We start from the raw sequence: 17391 nt of genomic DNA on the forward strand, positions 1-17391 counted from the left end.
AGAGAAAAGCCTCAGATTTGTTTTTTTTTTTTTTTTGCACACGGTTAAACACGATCAAGAATTCTGTACATAAAAGAAGTTATTTTAAAAAACAGTTGTTCTAGTGATTTTATTCTTTTATAAGCTACTTGATAGAAGTAGGATTGGCATACAAAAAACTGTACATATTTAATGTACACAACTTGATGGATTTGGAGCTAAATGTACACCTGTGATATCATCACCCAATCTATGCTCTTACCCATTCATTACCTCTGTGTTTCCTCCACCCTTTTTATTTATTCTTATTATTTTAATTGTGATAAAAGCACTAACATAAGATCCGCCTTCTTAGCAAATTTTAAGTATACAGTACAGTATTTTAAGTATAAGGCACTCTGCCTATTAGATCTCTAGGATTTATTAGTCAAAGGATATATGGTTTCAGCTATTCTTTTTTTAAATGACTTACAAATTTTGGGATCATGAACAAGCAGCCTAGGTGACAAAGTGAGACTCCGTCTAAAATAATAATAATAATAAAATAAATAAAAATAAAGTGAACCCATTTTCTCTCTCTAAAATGGCCTTATACTCTTTATTTGATTGAAATTTAAACTTTTAAAGATATTTAAACCTGAAAAAGTAGGCAGGTCATTAAAGTTGTCAAATTTACCAAATGAAAATACAGGATGCTCGATTAAATTTGAATTTTGGATAAATAACAAACAGATTTTTAGTATAAGTATGTCCCAAATACCTGCATACTTATTGCATACATAGGTTAAAAGAGTTGTTATCTGAAATTCAAATTAAATTAGTCATCTGGTACTTTATCTGATAAAATGATAAGCCATTAAAAAATTAATACCTGCACCAAATGGCTCACTGCTCTAGTGGCTGAACATTCAATAATATGGGGTATCCAACAAAAGTTTTACTTGGCGATCAAGGACAAAGAGTAGGAAAAACAATTAAACATTTAGTCATCCTAATTATTATGGCTGAGAGGGACATCACACACACACAGTCAATGTGACTACCAGGAGACTAGAGAAGCCAAATACTTCAGACCATTTGGCTGTCCCAGTTTTCTCACTTGGTCAAATAGGGTCATCCCTTTAAGACAACATATCATTAACTCTATTTAGTACCAAGGTAAAGATTGTTTTCAAACCTAATACACAAGCAAGTTCTTCCTTCATAAGAACAACCTGGCAAAGTTGTGGCAAGTTTAGCCTCTTACCTAGAAAATCTATCTGCTAAAGGAGGGCTATTAATATTCTCTCCATTTCTCCATCCCCAGGATATGTGAGCTAAGTCAAGAGGATTGGAGGGAATGCATATAATATACTACCAGATTTAGAGGAGGAGCTCTGCTGTGCATATGTTCAGAAGGAGCAGAGATCATTTCCATTCTAGCAGCTCTGGAAACCTCACATACAAGCCATATTTCATGAGACCAAAATGACTGTCCCGGTTTTCCTAGGGAAGATATTTAAAAGATACCAACGTTTTCTCTGAGTAAAAAAAGGGTATGAGTAGGCAAAGTCAAACCTTGTCTACTTGTTCTTGTGTTAGATTCTTCATGAGTGTATAACTCTCATACGTGATGAAAGTAGAGAAGTTTTGGAATTTGAAGATACCTTGGAGGCCATGTTCTATTCTGAGCTATGAGGTGCGGGTGTAAATTCCTTCGCAGCTTTAGAATTCCTGTACATTTCTCCATGGCTGGCTTCGAGTCTGTTTAACCAAGCACGTGTCTGTGCCCACACGCTAGATAAGAACTGATCCCAAGCAGTCGAGAAGCTTTCACCTGCCTTTTGTTTCCATGGTGGCAATGAAGAACAAAGACAGCCAGGAATTCTGCCTAATTATGAGTAACCACAGATGATCTTCAGTAACTGTTCTCATCTTTCCATTGTGGAGGAGATGTCTCATACTGAAGCATGCTTTCCTACAAAAATTAATACATATTTAACACTTGGAAAATCATATTTCTTTAGAAATATGTCAGTGACCACTACATCCTGAAGCTAGCATGGTGGGGAATATCCCATGGATCATTTATTGATCCACTAAATAAATACTTCTTTAGTGCATATCAAGAGACAGAGACAGATATTGTGCTAAATGTTAATCATACAATGATGAAACAAAGGTACAAGGTCTCTGCCATCACAAACTCCGTCCAGAGGGAAGAGATAGTAAAATGGTAATTACTACCCATTGCAATGAGTGCTGCAATTGTACAGAATCCTGTGGAGACAGGAAGCGAGCCCAGCCTGGAGGCATTCTAGAGAAAAATCTCCAGAAGGTGCTCATTTAAGGAAAAAATTTGAAAATCGAGTAGAAATCTACAAAGTGAAGTAAGAGTGTGTGTGTTTGTGTGTGTGTGTGTGTGTGTGTGTGTGTACAAAGGGAGTAAGGGCAGTGTTCCTGGAAAAAAAAACTATGCAAAGGCTCATAAGAAATGAAAATAATTTTAGTAAGGATGCAGTGTAAACCAAGGTTGAGAGTTTTTAAGAGGTGAAGTTGGAGAGGAAAATAGAAACCAGAAACCAGATCCCAAAAACATTTCAAGCAATATTAAGTTTAAACTTTCTCCTGAGGACAATACTGAGCTTATGAAGGTTTTTAAACCAGGGTAATGGCATAATGAGATTTGTATTGTATAAAAATCTCTATAGTTGCCAAGTAGAAAATAGGTTGAAGAGGGAGAGCATTTAAGAGACTCTAAGCTTATAGTAGAGGAATGATAAGCTTAAAGGTATAGATGCCATTTAAAAAAATATTTGAAGGGAAAGAATTTGATTAGATGGAATAAAAAGGAGAAAATCTTTTAAGTTAAGCAAGCAACCTAGCACCCAAATCTTGGTTTCTAATATAATTCTCCAGAAAAAAAGGACTGGAACTCCTTTCAGAAATGGCTATTTCTAGGACTAAGGCAGGAAATTTACAAAATGAGCCTTGAGCATCTTGTTGTGCTGGAAAATAAGGAAGTACAGAAAAAACCACACACACCCACACACACAGTGATTTGAGTATATCAAAGGCACACGGGAGCCAACAAAAAGAGTTCCCAATAGCAAAATCTAGAGCAATTTGGGCGATAAAATAATCACAGTAGAATTACATTATAATATAAAGTGTAAAATAAATATATCCATGAGTTTATTTAAATATAAATGACTAAATAAACAAAGAGGATAGACAAATCTCACAGAATTATTTTGAATAATTTATGTAGATACTCCACCCTGAAGGAGGTGAAATGTAACTCCCCCCTCCTTAAGATTGGGCTGTGCATAATGAATTCCTTTCAAAGAGTACAGGATGACCAAGAGTGACCAAGTTGATCAAGAGCCAGGTGACCAAGGTCAACATCAGCAGCAATAAGTCATGGCAATAGTATGCACACTTGATATGATGTGATGAAAATGGGACTTTCCCTCTGTGGTCTTTCTCTCAAAAATCCATATCCCAGTCTAATCCTGAGAGAAACATCAGGAAAATTCCAGTTGAGGAGCATTCTCCAAAATATCTGACCAGTGCTTTCAAAACTATTAAATTGCCAAAAACAAGGAAAGTCTGTGAAACTGTCACAGCCAAGAGGAGTCATCTAAAAATAGGTGATGAATAAATTTAATACAGTATTCTATATGGGATTCTGAAACAGGAAAAGGACACTAAGTAAAAATTAAAGAAATCTGAATAAACTGTGGACTTTAGTTAATAAAAATGTAAAATATTCGCACAAATGTGAGATGTTAATAACAGGAGAAGTTGGGTGTGGCATGTATAAAAACTGTGCTATCTTCACCATGTTTTAGTAAATCTAAAACTATTCTAAAATAAAATATTTATTTAGAAGATAAATAAGACATGCATAGGAATGAAAATTTTAAGTTATTGAGATAAGAAAGACCCTAACTTTACTAAGCAAGTCATATTTGAGGGCAGAATTAAGGTTTTAAGAAAAGCCATTATATAATCAATATTGTGTTTAAGGAAGTTTTGTTTGATGGATTAGAGAGAAGAATATATAAAACTAAATAGAATACACAGAAAATGTAGGCCCATTGAAGTAATGGTCTTTATTTGAATAAACATTTGTAAAAATGGAGAAGAAAATATCTATAGAAGAGAAACTTTATGTCCAGGCATATTGTTGCCTGGAGAAAAGAATTCCACTTAGCCTAAAAATTGGATCACCTTAGGATGAAAGTATTCAAGGAAATGCCTGATTGAGATATAATTGAAATCCTTCAAGTTTGGATGTAACATTTCCAACACTGGCTGGGATTCATACAGAGAGGTGAGCTAAATACAACTGAGTGACAATTCATGACAGATGCAGTTTTCATACGAGATAAAAATGCATTAAAACCAAAATTATCTTTGAATAAACTTAAATCATCCATAAAGTATGGTATTCACAGTTGTATGTGAATATAGCCATATATAGTAATATGTATATATAATGTATATAGCAATGTAACAGTAATACAACAGAGTGATACACAGATAATACACTTATTTTACCACTAGAATCATAATCTCCTTTTTGTGAGTGATTCACAAATAGATAAGCATCTCCTTTGTAATAAGTTCATACAAAGAAGTGTCTCCATTATAAACCACTAATACATAGGTCTTATATATATTATAAACCACTAATATATAGAAATCAGTGAGGACTGGTTTTGTTGTGTTTTGAATTTTATATATTCTGAAAAGTTTTGCTTTTTAAGTGTTTAATTCACTTATAATTAATGCAACTACTAGATGATTAGGATTTCCATTTTCACTACTTGTTTTCTGTTTATCTCATCTATGTTTTGCTTCTCTGTTCCTCCCTTCATGCTTTTTGTCATTTAATTGAATTTTTTAGACTGTCATTTTTATTTATCAGTTATCAGTTATCTTTTTAGCTATATTTCTTTGTATTTCATGGTAGTTTCTCTAAGTATTATTGTTAATATACTTTAACTTTGTATTCTACTTAGAATTAATATTGTATCACTTTCCATAAAGTATGAAAACCTTACAGTCTTATACTTTATGTGATAGTTGTCAATTTAATTAATATTTAATCAACTTTATAGTCGATTATATAGTTGATGGTGTAATTTATATTACCAATTTAAAATAATAAGTATCCATTTAATAAATTTAATTTATTGTTGTCAATTTAATTTAATTTGTCTAGAGGCAAAGAAGGACATTTCATTATGATAACACAGTCAACTCATCAGTTATAAACATATGTATACCTAAGAACAGAGCCCCAAAAGTACATAAAGCAAACGCTGATAGAATTTAAAGGAGAAATAGATAATTCAACTGTAATAGTTAGAGACTTCACTACTCCACTTTCAATATGAATAGAACTATTAGCAAAAGAACAAGAAGAAATAAAAGCCTTGAACAACATCATAAACCAAGTAAACCTTAGAGACATCTATAGAACACTTCACTCATCAACAACAGAATACATATTCTTCTCAAGTGCACATGAATCATTCTCTAGGACGAATCATATGTTTGGCCATAAAACATGTCTTAATAAATTGAAAAGGATTAAAATCAGATAAGTATATTCTTTAACCACAATGGAACAAAATTAGAAATCAGTAACAAAAAGAATTTTGAGAAATCCAAAAATAAGTTGAAATTAAACCACACACTCTTAAATAACCAATAGATCACATTACAAATAAAAATGGACAGTAAAAAAATATATTGAGATAAATGAAAATGAAAACAATATATCCAAACTTACAGGATGCAGCAAAGGAGTACTTGAAGGGAAATTTATAGCTATAAATACATACATTTAAAAACATAAGAAAGATCTCAATTCAATGACTAAACCTCTATCTTTAAAACTAGAAATAGAGCAAAATACTCAATAAAAAAACTCAGTGAAAGCAGAAGGAAGGAAATAATACATTAGAATAGAAGACAATTCAATAGATGATAGAAAAACAATGATGGAAGTCAACAAAACTGAAAGTTGATTATTTGAAAAGATCAACAAAATTGATAAACATCTAGCTAAATTGACAAAAAAGAGATAACTCACAAATTACTAAACTAAAAAATGAAAGAGAGGACATCACTAATGATCTTACTAATGTCCTTACAGAAATAGAAAGGATTGTTAGTTAATACTATGGAAAATTGCATGCCAATATATAAGACAACCTACTTAAAACAGATGAATTCATAGAAGAAAGAAACTACCAGAACTGACTCAGGAAAAAATAGAATGTGTGAGTAGACTCATAACAAGTAAAGACTGACTTAGAAATCAAAATATTTCAAATAGAAAAGAGTCAGACTGGATGGCTTCATTATTGAATTCTACTATTTTAAGAAAAGTTAACACCAATCCTTCACGAAGTCCTTCTAAAACCAGGAAAAGAGGAAATGCTTCCCAACTCACTCTATAAGCTGGTGTCATATAAATGAGCCAAAGACGGCCCCTATATGTTGGCCCTAGGTTGGTTCCTCCTTCATAGCAGGCTGAGATCTGTTAGCACAAAACCCACCAGAACCAAACTCAATATTTTTATGCATTAAATAGAGCCAGGTAAGCAGATTTTTGTTACATTGAGCCTGCCTGTTTTGCATACCCTGTGAAACTGCACTCAACATCTGCTAACCACAGGCAAAAATAAATCTTGTAGCTATAAAAGATGCAAAGCCACCACTGCCTTCATGGCTCTCTAGCCATGCTGCTCAGCAACATTACCTATACAGTCAAGTCCCCTCTCTGATTACCTTCTCCTTTAGAAGTTTCCTGGACCTCCTCCTGTTCTGGGTAGTGGTCCTCACAGTGTAGCCTGTGAAATGCATGCCATGAGGCACTTCCCTTGCATACAAGCCTATCAAAGCATCACATACATAAAGCTCATGTGTGCTACTGGTCATATCTTTTTCATTGTTTAACCCTGAAATTTCACAAACTCACTATAGGTCTGTATTACCCTGATACCAAAACCGCATAAAGTCATCATAAAAAAAGAAAACTACAGGCCAACATCTCTAATAAAAATAGACACCAAAAGTATTAACAAAATGCTAGCAAACTAAATCCACACACTTAAAAATGATAATACATTATAGTCAAGTGGAAGTTACACCAGGAATGCAAGGTTGGTTTTACTTATGAAAGTCAATAAATGTAATTCTTGGAATAAATTAAATAAGAGATAAAAATCGCCTGATCATCTCAATGGACAAAGAAAATACATTTTACACAGCACAACACCATTTCATGCTAAAAACACTCAACAAACTATAATAGAAAATTCCTCCTGATAAAGAGTATTTATGAAAAAATCCACAGCTAACATCATACTTCATAGTAATAATTAAAAGCTTCCTCCCTAAGATCAGAAATAAGACAAGTATGTCCATTCTTGCCACTTCTATTCAAGAGTGTACTAGAGGTTCTGGCCAGTACCATTAGGAAAGAAAATTAAATAAAAGGCATCCATATTGGAGAAGTAGTAGTAAAACTCTCTATTGGGAGATAACATGATGTTGTATTTAGAAAATCCTAAGGAATACCTACACACACACACACACACACACACACCACACAAACCATTAGAGTTAGGAAATAAGTTCTGCAAGGTTGCAAGATACAAGATTTATATTTTAAAAAAGTTATATTTCTACATATTTACAATGAACAATCCAAAAATAAAATTAAGATAACAATTCCACTTGCAATTGTGTAAAAAAGTTAGGAATAAGTTTAACAAAACACATGCAAGACTTATACACTGAAACCTGTAACATATTGTTGAAAGAAATTAAAGAAAATCTAAATAAATGAAAAGTCATTTTGTGTTCATAAATTGGAAGGCTTAATATTGCTGAAATGGTGATATGCCTCAAAATGATCTACAGAGTCAACACAATCCCTACCAAAATCCCAGCTGCCTTTTTGGAGAAATTGACAAGGTGGCTCTAAAATTCACATGAAAATTGAAAAGACCCCAAAACACCAAAAAAGTCTGGGAAAAAAAAGAACAAAATCAGAGAACTGACACTTTTTGAGTTCAAAGCTTACTACAATGCTACAGTAATCAAGATTGTTCAGTGTTGCAGGAAAAAAAAAGGTGGCTGGGCGCGATGGCTCAAGCCTGTAATCCCAGCACTTTGGGAGGCTGAAACGGGCGGATCACAAGGTCAGGAGATCGAGACCATCCTGGCTAACATGGTGAAACCCCGTCTCTACTAAAAAATACAAAAAACTAGTCGGGCGAGGTGGCAGGCGCCTGTAGTCCCAGCTATTCGGGAGGCTGAGGCGGGAGAATGGCGTGAACCTGGGAAGCGGAGCTTGCAGTGAGCTGAGATCCGGCCACTGCACTCCAGCCTGGGCGACAGAGCGAGACTCCGTGTCAAAAAAAAAAAAAAAAAAAAAAAAGGCATATGAATTAATGGAATAGAATTGATAGGCCAGAAATAGATCCATACATTTATGGTCCACTGAGTTTCAGCAAAGGTGCCATGACAATTCAATAAGAGAAGTCTTTTCAATAAATGATACCATTACAACTAAATTCCACATGCAAAAGAATAAAGTTGGACTCTTCAAATCACATACAAAAATTAAGTCAGAATGGATCAAAGACATAAATGTAAGAAATAAAACTATGAAACTCTTAGAATAAATTTTGATGTAAATCTTTGTGACAATTAGATTAGGCAATATTTCCTTCAATGTGATACAAAAAAATGCAAACAACAACAGAAAAATATACAGAAATTGAACTTAATTAAAATTTAAAATGTCTGTGTTTTGAAGGATATTATTAAATTGAAAGACTGTCCACAGAATGAGAGACAAAATTGAAAATCATATATCTGATAAGAATCCAGTATCCAGACTACATAACTCAACAATAAAAGGCAAATAACTCAATTAAAGACTAAGTAAAGGATATGAATAGGTATTTCTCCCAGAAGATCTACAAATGTTCAATAAACACATGAAAAGACACTGAATCTCATTAGCCATCAGGAAAAAAGTGAATCAAACCCACAGTGACGTACTACGTCATATTCTAGGATAGTTAGAACAAAGATGGTAGATAATAATAAGTGTTGACAAAGATGTATACAAATTGGAGCACTTATACATTGCTGGTGGGAATGTAAAATGGTGCAATCACTTTTGCAAACACTTTGCAATGTCTTAACAAGTTAAATATAGAGTTATCATATGACCCAGCAATTCTACTCCTAGACGTATATTCAAGAGAACTGATAACATACATCTACACAAAAACTTTCCATGAAAGTACCTAGCAGTATTATTCATAATAGTCAAAATATAGAAACAACCTAAATGTCCACCAATGAATAAACAAAAAGTGTATCCACACAATAAAATATCATTAAATAATAAAAATGAATGATGTACTGACACATGCTACAAAATAAATGACCTTAAACACATTATGCTAAATATCTGAAGTGAAGAATATCGAGACTACTTTGATTTGATCATTACAGGTAGCATGCATGTATCATAAAAAAATCTACCCCATAAATATGTACAACTATTATGTATCAATTAAAAAGGGACACAGAAGGCACATATTTTACATTTACATTTATATAAAATGTCCAAAATAGACAAGCCCACAGAGATAAAACCTAGACTAGTGGTTGGTTGGGGCTATGGTGAGGGAATAACAGGAAATGGTGAAATACCCTAAAATTAATTTTGTTCACAGTTGCACAACCTCATAAATATACTACAAACCATTGAAATGTATACTTCAAAATGGTAAATGTTATGGTGTGTGATTTATGTCTCAGTATTTATTTATTATTTATTTACTTATTTTACTCTCGCTCAAGCTGGAGTGCAATGACACAATCTCAGCTCACTGCACCTTCTACCTCCCAGGCTCAAATCATCTCCCACCTCAGCTTCCCAAGTAACTGGGTATGTCTCAATTTCTTAAAGTAGTCATAAAAATCATATGTATTTTAGAGAAATTAAGAACAAAGAAAGCATGTTATGCTAATACATGTATTTGTCATTCCTGGTCATTTTCAATCTTTTTTGAAGATCTGGTTTTTCATCTGGTATATCAGTATAGCCTGAATAACTTCCTTCAGCATTTCTAGTAGTACAGATGTGCTGGCAACACATTCTTTAGTTTTTGTTGATTTAAAATGTCATTATTACACCTTTATTCTTGAAGAATATTTTCACTGATTAACAGGCTTTTTTTTTTTCTTGCAGTACTTTAAAGAGTTTCACTGAATCCTGGATTTAAATTTTTGTTTTAATGGGAAATCAGTTATAATTCATATTGTTGTTGACATCTATATAATGTGTAATTCTTCTCTGGCTGCTTTCAAGATTTCCTCTTTCTCCTTGATCTTCAGCAATTTGACCATTATGTACAGTAAGTTCTCACTTAATGTTGTCAATACGTTCTTAGAAATTGTGACTTTAATGAGACAATGTGTAAAGAAACCATTTTTTTTCTCATCAACAAAACAAAGTTGAACAAAATGATCTTCTTCGAGGACTTGCTGTAGGGCTTTCACTTAAAGTCTCAGTTTCCAAGAATTTATTGAAGATGTTAAGTGAGGAATTACTGTATGTAATAATTTTAGGTGTAGTTTTCTTTATATTTATCTTACTTAGGATTCATGAGCTTCTTAAACATGCAAATGTGTTTTTTTCACATATAAAAGACTTTTGACATTGTCCCACACACTGTGTTTTAATTTTTAAAAATATTTTCTGTGTGTTCTTGAGATTAGATAGTACCTATTTAATTTCAAGTTCACTCTTTTAAATCCAGTTCAGGTTATAAACTCATCCAGTATATTTTCACTTTGAATATTTTATTTTTCAGATTATCTTGGCTATTTTTGTTTCTATTGCTGATTGATGTTCTATTCCCTAACTCTTTGTGAGTATACTTTCCTTTATATCGTTGAGCATAAGTATAATAGCTACTTTTAAATCCTTGCATTCTATTAGCTGGATTATCTCAGTATTAGTCTCTATTGATTGCTTGTTCTCTTGAGCATGAGTCACATTTCCTAGTTCCTCCTATGCATATTAATTTAAGACTGCATCTGAATATTATGAATGATACATTGTATAAACTCTGGATTCTGTTATATTCCTCCAGAACATTGATTTTGAAAGATGGCAGCAAACTTAGCTGAAGTCAGACTCCAAATTCTGTTCCCCTGTGATGTGTGTGTGGTAGCAGTAGTGTGGGAATTAGGATGGGGCATGGGGAGTTGGGAGGTGTGTGTGAAGCAGCTGAAATTTCTGCTCACTACTTTTAGCTTGAGCTGGGATGTCTGGCATTGGCTCCATGGGTACATTGTTTAGTTATCAAGGATAGGTTTAGGCAGCGTGCATAGACACACACACACACACACACACACACACACAACTCTGATTTTCCCCTTTGTTGAATTTTTTCTTTACTTTCCAGTGCTATGGTTCCCCAGAGCTCTCTCCTCTGGTCTTCAAGCCCATAAGACTGTGGGTTTTTACCTACATTCCAGCCAGCCAGCTTGCTGCTGACTGGGATCAGCCCTGAGGAAAATAGCCACAAAAACTGGAAAACTCACTCAATGTTCTTTCCTTATTCCAAACGTTCATCTCCCTCCAGTTTTTGCCTGGTTTTGATTGCTCCACATTGTCTTTAAGTAGATGATTTTCATATTTTCACCAGAGTTTACAGATATTATCAGTAGAAGGGTTGGTCTGATTACTCTAGAATTAGTAGAAATGGATCCCCAAGACGTGGTTGTAGCAATAGTGGCTTCCATTCACATGGTAACCACACTTGGAAAATATGAGTGACAATTAGAAACAACATATATGATCAGGAATCATGGGTGGGTACATGAGTGTGTGCATGTGCTGCAGAGGCCAAGACCACTGACGACTCCACTAAAGAACCTTTACATCTAAAAGCTGAAAATATAAAACTCATAAGTGTGCACTTTACAGTGAAGGAGGTTATGAAACAGAAATGAGATGAGGGCAGGAGTCAATAAATTTAGTGGACATTGCTCCTTGAGGGTAGAAAGCAAGTTTTAGGCATGAGGGAGTGCGTTGAGACACCTCCAAAGTTTCTCATATGTTGTTTTGCTTAGGGCCACAAGCCAAGATACAGTTTGTCCAGACTCAAGCCAAACCATAATAAAAAGCTTTTTGCTGTGAACATATAGCTGCCTTAAGTCCTTGCATTGCCCCTGGATGCAGAAGTCCAGAGGTGGTCAAACAGAATAGAGAGGGGACAAAATAAACCTTTTTCTGTGGTCCCATGGTAGGGTCAGTGCATCATTAAACATAAGCTTGAACAATCTGATTTTTACATATTCTGGAGGTGCAATTATTCATAATCCAAGTTCACAGACTCACAATATATTGTTCCTCTGTGGTACATACTGACCTAGAAGGAAACCAGATGGACAACAATGCTAGAAGAGATCACCTATCCCAGCACCTTCGTTCCTCAGAAGAGGAAACTGAGCCCCAGAGAAATGAAGCAACTCATCAAGGTCTCACAGCTACTTAGTAGGAGAAACAAGACTCAAATTCAGGGCTTATGACCCTGACTCCACTACACTGAACCTTACTGATTCACCAGGACTTTGTGAAACTATACTTCCTGCAATAGGGTTTATATTGAGTGATAGATGCCTTTCTTTTACATATAACTGCAAAAGAAATCAAGACTCTTATTTACAAAACAGCAATGCTTGATAACTCACTGCAAATCATTTTACAGTTTGCCAGCTGGTATCTGTGAAAAGCTGTGCTACCGTGCCACTGGCCCATTAGCTATTTCAGTAAATGTATTATTTGCATACTTTGTAAAAATAGGTTCCAAATTCAAGTTATTGCATATTTTTGCTTATTATTCAGGTCTAGGAACCCACTTATCTAATGTAGACATCATACTCACCTTCTAAATAAAAGATCTGTTTTGGTAAATAACATTTCTATTGGCAGCAAACCGCCAGCCTCAATATTTGTAAAGAAATCTTTAGTTGTGTATTTTTAAGTTGAAGTGGCTTTTCAAGATTTTAAAGGAAGTTTTCCTATTTCTTAGAGTAAAGATATGCAAATAATTTGAGGATCTAAAAAGCATCCTTCAAATAACGTTAGATTGCTTGCATTACATGCTAGCTTAGAAGTTTCCTGAAGGAAAGAACTATTCCTTTTTCATTATTATTTCTTCAGTACTGGGTATAGCGCCTGTACTGGGTATAAACCACCTAATAGGCATTTGTTGAGTGACTCGTGGGTGGACAAATGAGGAGCTCTTTCTTTCAGGTGACTCCTTTGTAGCAAAGCACCATAGAATTGAATTTCTCCATTTTCAGGCAGCAGTTTTGGTCCTCGGTATAAAGCCATACAAAGATTTCAGACACAATTTATCAGGACACCTGCTGTTTCCTCCCTTACCTCAACCTCAACTATAAAATCCCCATTTTCTTGGGGAAACATTCATATAACGTGATAATGGCCAGTAGCAGAATCTATTTGAAAAGCAAATTGTAGAGAACTGCATGAGCTCAGCCTTTGTTCGTTTCTTTCTTTACTTTATCTCTATGCTCTTACATACACAAAACATACTAGAGATCTTCAGGTAAAAAGCTCTTCACAGTATTTTATTTGCCTCAGAAATCACAATGATGTAGACTTTTTGAAAAGAGAAAGCATGACTTTTTTAGATATCGGGGCAATGGCATCTTGGTATTCCAGGGTTTATCGCATGCCTATTAAACAGTGGGTGCTTATTAAATATTAGTCAAAATGAGATAGTAAACAGATACATCAATAAATATGTTTTACTTTGAGTAAATCTGACTTTTTTTTGTTTGTTTGTTTGTTTTTTTGATACAGAATCTTGCTCTGTTGCCCAGGCCAGAGTGCAGTGGCACAGTCATGGCTTACTGTAACCTCTGCCTCCCAGGTTCAAGTGATTCTTTTGTCTCAGCCTCCTGACTAGCTGGGACTATAGGCAGGCACCAACACAGCCAGCTAATTTTTGTATTTTAGTAGAAATGGGGTTTCACCATATTGGACAGGCTGGTCTCAAACTCTTGACCTCAGGCAATCCACCTGCCTTGCCCTGCCGAAGTGCTGGGATTACCAGCATCAGCCATCATGCCCAGCCAGTGTTTATTAAATATTAGTCAAAATGAGATAGCAAACAAATATGTCAATAGGTATGTTCAACTTTGAGTAAACCTGACATTTGTTTCTTATAACATAATCTCAGTTCACAATCAGTTAGAGAATCGTATCTACTGCAGAAAATTAGGTCCATCTGCAGCAGCTTTAAAATAAAAGACACTTAAGGCTACTTTTTTCCGTGGACTTAAAGTTACAATTTTAGAAACAAACAAAATAGTTTCCCATTTGTTCTAGGACAGGTTTCTCCTGATTTTGCATCTTTTCACAAGCATCTCTTGTCTTGTCAAATGAATGTGGGCCACAAAAAGCCCATAGCTTTTTAAAGGCAGCATAATGGATACATCTTCCTAGAACCTTACGAAACCACTATGCTGAGCTCCTGTGAAATACCATACCGGTTCTTGAGCTTAAACTAAACAATAGAGATCTTCAGTCAACACCCAGGAAGGAAGGGTCTTAGAGCACTGAGGAGAAAAATGAATTGGTTAGCAGTTTCACATGATATTGTCAGCTTCTTCAGTGTAGCCAAAATTGATAACTAAAGAACAGGCTAAGTCCCTTTGTTTTATGTTTTTGTTTTTGTTTTTTTTTGAGACAGGGTCTCACTCTGTCACCCAGGCTGGAGTGTGGTGGTGCAATCATGACTTACTGTAATCTCTGCATCACAGGCTCAAGTGATTCTCCAAGCTCAACCTCCTGTATAGCTGGGACTACAGGTGTGCACCACCATGCCTGGCTAAGTTTTTAAATTTTTTATAGAGGTGAGGCTTCACTGTGTTGCCCAGGTTGATCTCGAATTCCCATGCTCAAGCAATCCTCCCGCTTTGGCCTCCCAAATTGCTGGGATTCTAAGCATAAGCCACCACGCCCGGTCCAGGTAAGCACTTTGGATATGAGTAGGGTTGTTTTGTTGTTGCTTTTGCCCTTTACTTGGTCAACATCTAATAATAGAGAACAGTGTTTCCATATATCAAATGTAGGGCTGTTTCCAATGTAGTAGCTGACTCTAATATTTAAAATCCGGATAGGATTCTAATTTCCTGCTTGAGTTTGCTCACAGTGCATAAATGGATGCAGTAGTGCAAAAATGATTTCATTTTAGAAGCCAGGCTCTCATTTCTTTTGGAACCTAGTCAGTGATGATGGAAGAGTTAACCAAGCTTCTTTAGAGAGTGTTCCATTTATTAGCTTCATTAATAACAATAACAGGCAAAAACCCATCCTAGCTGAACGAAGAATGCCCCTACAGGATGTAAATACACGACTGAGAATGTTCATCAATTACATTTCTTGTTGGATTTGAAACTGAACAGAAATCTAAATTATTACTCATATTACTCATTACATTTCTATTTTTCCTATTGGCATTCCTAATAGGAAATGCTGGCCTTGCCAAGGTGTCTTTGAGAATTCTAATGTACAGGCTTATTTTCATTTTGCTAACTGGAAGAGCACTCTGAACAGCGCACCAAGAAATATATCTTTCACTTGTTCCACTTCTCCCCCTTGTCCCCTCTTCCTTGACCTCTGCCTCAGTCTCCTCCAGGCCCTCAGCAGGCCTCTGCATGAATTCGATTTGGTTTCCTGGCCTTCAGAATCTCCTCACTCCAATTATCACATCCTCTACTGACAAGTATTCATCTCTCTACTCAAAAACACATCAGTGACTACCAAATACAGTTCTGCTTTGCCTGACATGCAAGGCCATTTACAATTTGGTTCCAATCTGTCCTCTCAGCCTTCTCTTACCTTCACCTAACCCGAGGTCCCATCTGACCTGAGTGCTAGTTATGATTCCCCTTCCCCAGCTCTCTATGCCTGTAGTCATGCTGATACTTCTGCTCTAGGGAAACTAGCCGCCAACTTCTACATGTCTCAATGCTAACTTCAAGTTGGAAGTCGTTTTTTCTGTGTTCTCCATTCCCAAAGCACTGTGGTTGGAGAGCTCCTAAGCTCCTTTTTTTTTTTTTTTTTTTTTCACATTTTGTGTTATGTTTATTTCAATAAAGTATTAACTTCTCCCCCATCCCTTCCTCAGACTTCAAACCCTTTGAGATTAGAGGATGAGTCACATTCCCGTATAAATTCAAGCACAGGGCCTCTCACATAACAGGTACTTAGTGTGTTTATATATGTGAATGAATGAATGACAAAATGAGTGAACGAAAATTATCTCTTCTATATCACACTATTTCCCCACTTCATTCCTACCCCAATAATATGACAGGAACATGAGCCATTTAAGGAGCTTAATTATCTGATCCAATATGTGGGCTCTGAAGATCAGAGTGAGTCTACATAGAACAGCTGAGGTGTCAAAACACATTAAAACTAATAATGCAAAAATAACCAGGTGTAATCTAAGCTGAGTATTTTCTCTGGCACCTCTTCACTAACATTCAATTTAGAACTGTGTTCTATAATTATCGTATCTGTTTAAAGTCCCTATTTTCTGCTTATTCTTAACTAGATACAATATGTACAGCTTTCAGAGATTGAAAATATTAGTGTAGAGAACTAATGCTTTTATTTTAATTGATTAAACATAATCAAAGTACATATTAATTGACACTAGTTTCTATCAAGTATTCAGTACTTGAAAATGCTGAATCCTCGGTTTGAGACCCATAATTCTGACTGCACGCAGAGAGTGGAGAATGTGGAGCATAGTTTTTCCACTGGGTGACAGGAGGCAGACCGACCCTCCAGGACTTCTATCAGCAACACCTTGTTGTGGGTACTGTGGGTGATATGAAGAAGTTCTAACAAATAGAATGTATGGAAGTGGTGCTCAGAGACCTTCAAGTATCATAGAAAGGGGAGCTTCCTCCAGATGCTGCCTTGGGTCATTCACTCTGTAGGAAGCCAGCGAACACAACACCAGTACATTCAAAACCCCAGGGAGAGGCCCACAAGGAGACAAACAAAGGCCTCTCACTAACAAGCCAGGAGTGTGAGTGATCTGCCTTTTCTCTCTTCTTCTACTTAGCTTTTTAAATGTACACATCGCTCTCTTCTTGGTGCATAGCTATTCAGATTTTGACAAAACCATATAGCCAGGTTGCCACCACTATGATTAAAGTACAATTTCTATTATGCTTCCAATACCCCACTATCATCAGTCTCTCCTGCCATCCCCAATGTCTGGCAATCACTAATCTATTACCCAGAATGGAATGAGCCGGCTT

The 17391-nt window shown here is 35.4% G+C and overlaps 1 protein-coding gene across 1 annotated transcript in view; it reads right to left on the reverse strand.

The window, feature by feature from the left end:
- ZMAT4 (zinc finger matrin-type 4) overlaps positions 1-17391 on the reverse strand; it is a 380154-nt gene that overhangs the window by 111086 nt on the left and 251677 nt on the right. The gene's annotated exons all lie outside the window — the stretch shown is intronic.

The sequence above is a fragment of the Rhinopithecus bieti genome, unplaced genomic scaffold (genome assembly GCF_001698545.2).
Source record: "Rhinopithecus bieti isolate Rb0 unplaced genomic scaffold, ASM169854v2 scaffold_13689, whole genome shotgun sequence".
In the NCBI taxonomy this organism is placed as follows: Eukaryota; Metazoa; Chordata; class Mammalia; order Primates; family Cercopithecidae; genus Rhinopithecus; species Rhinopithecus bieti.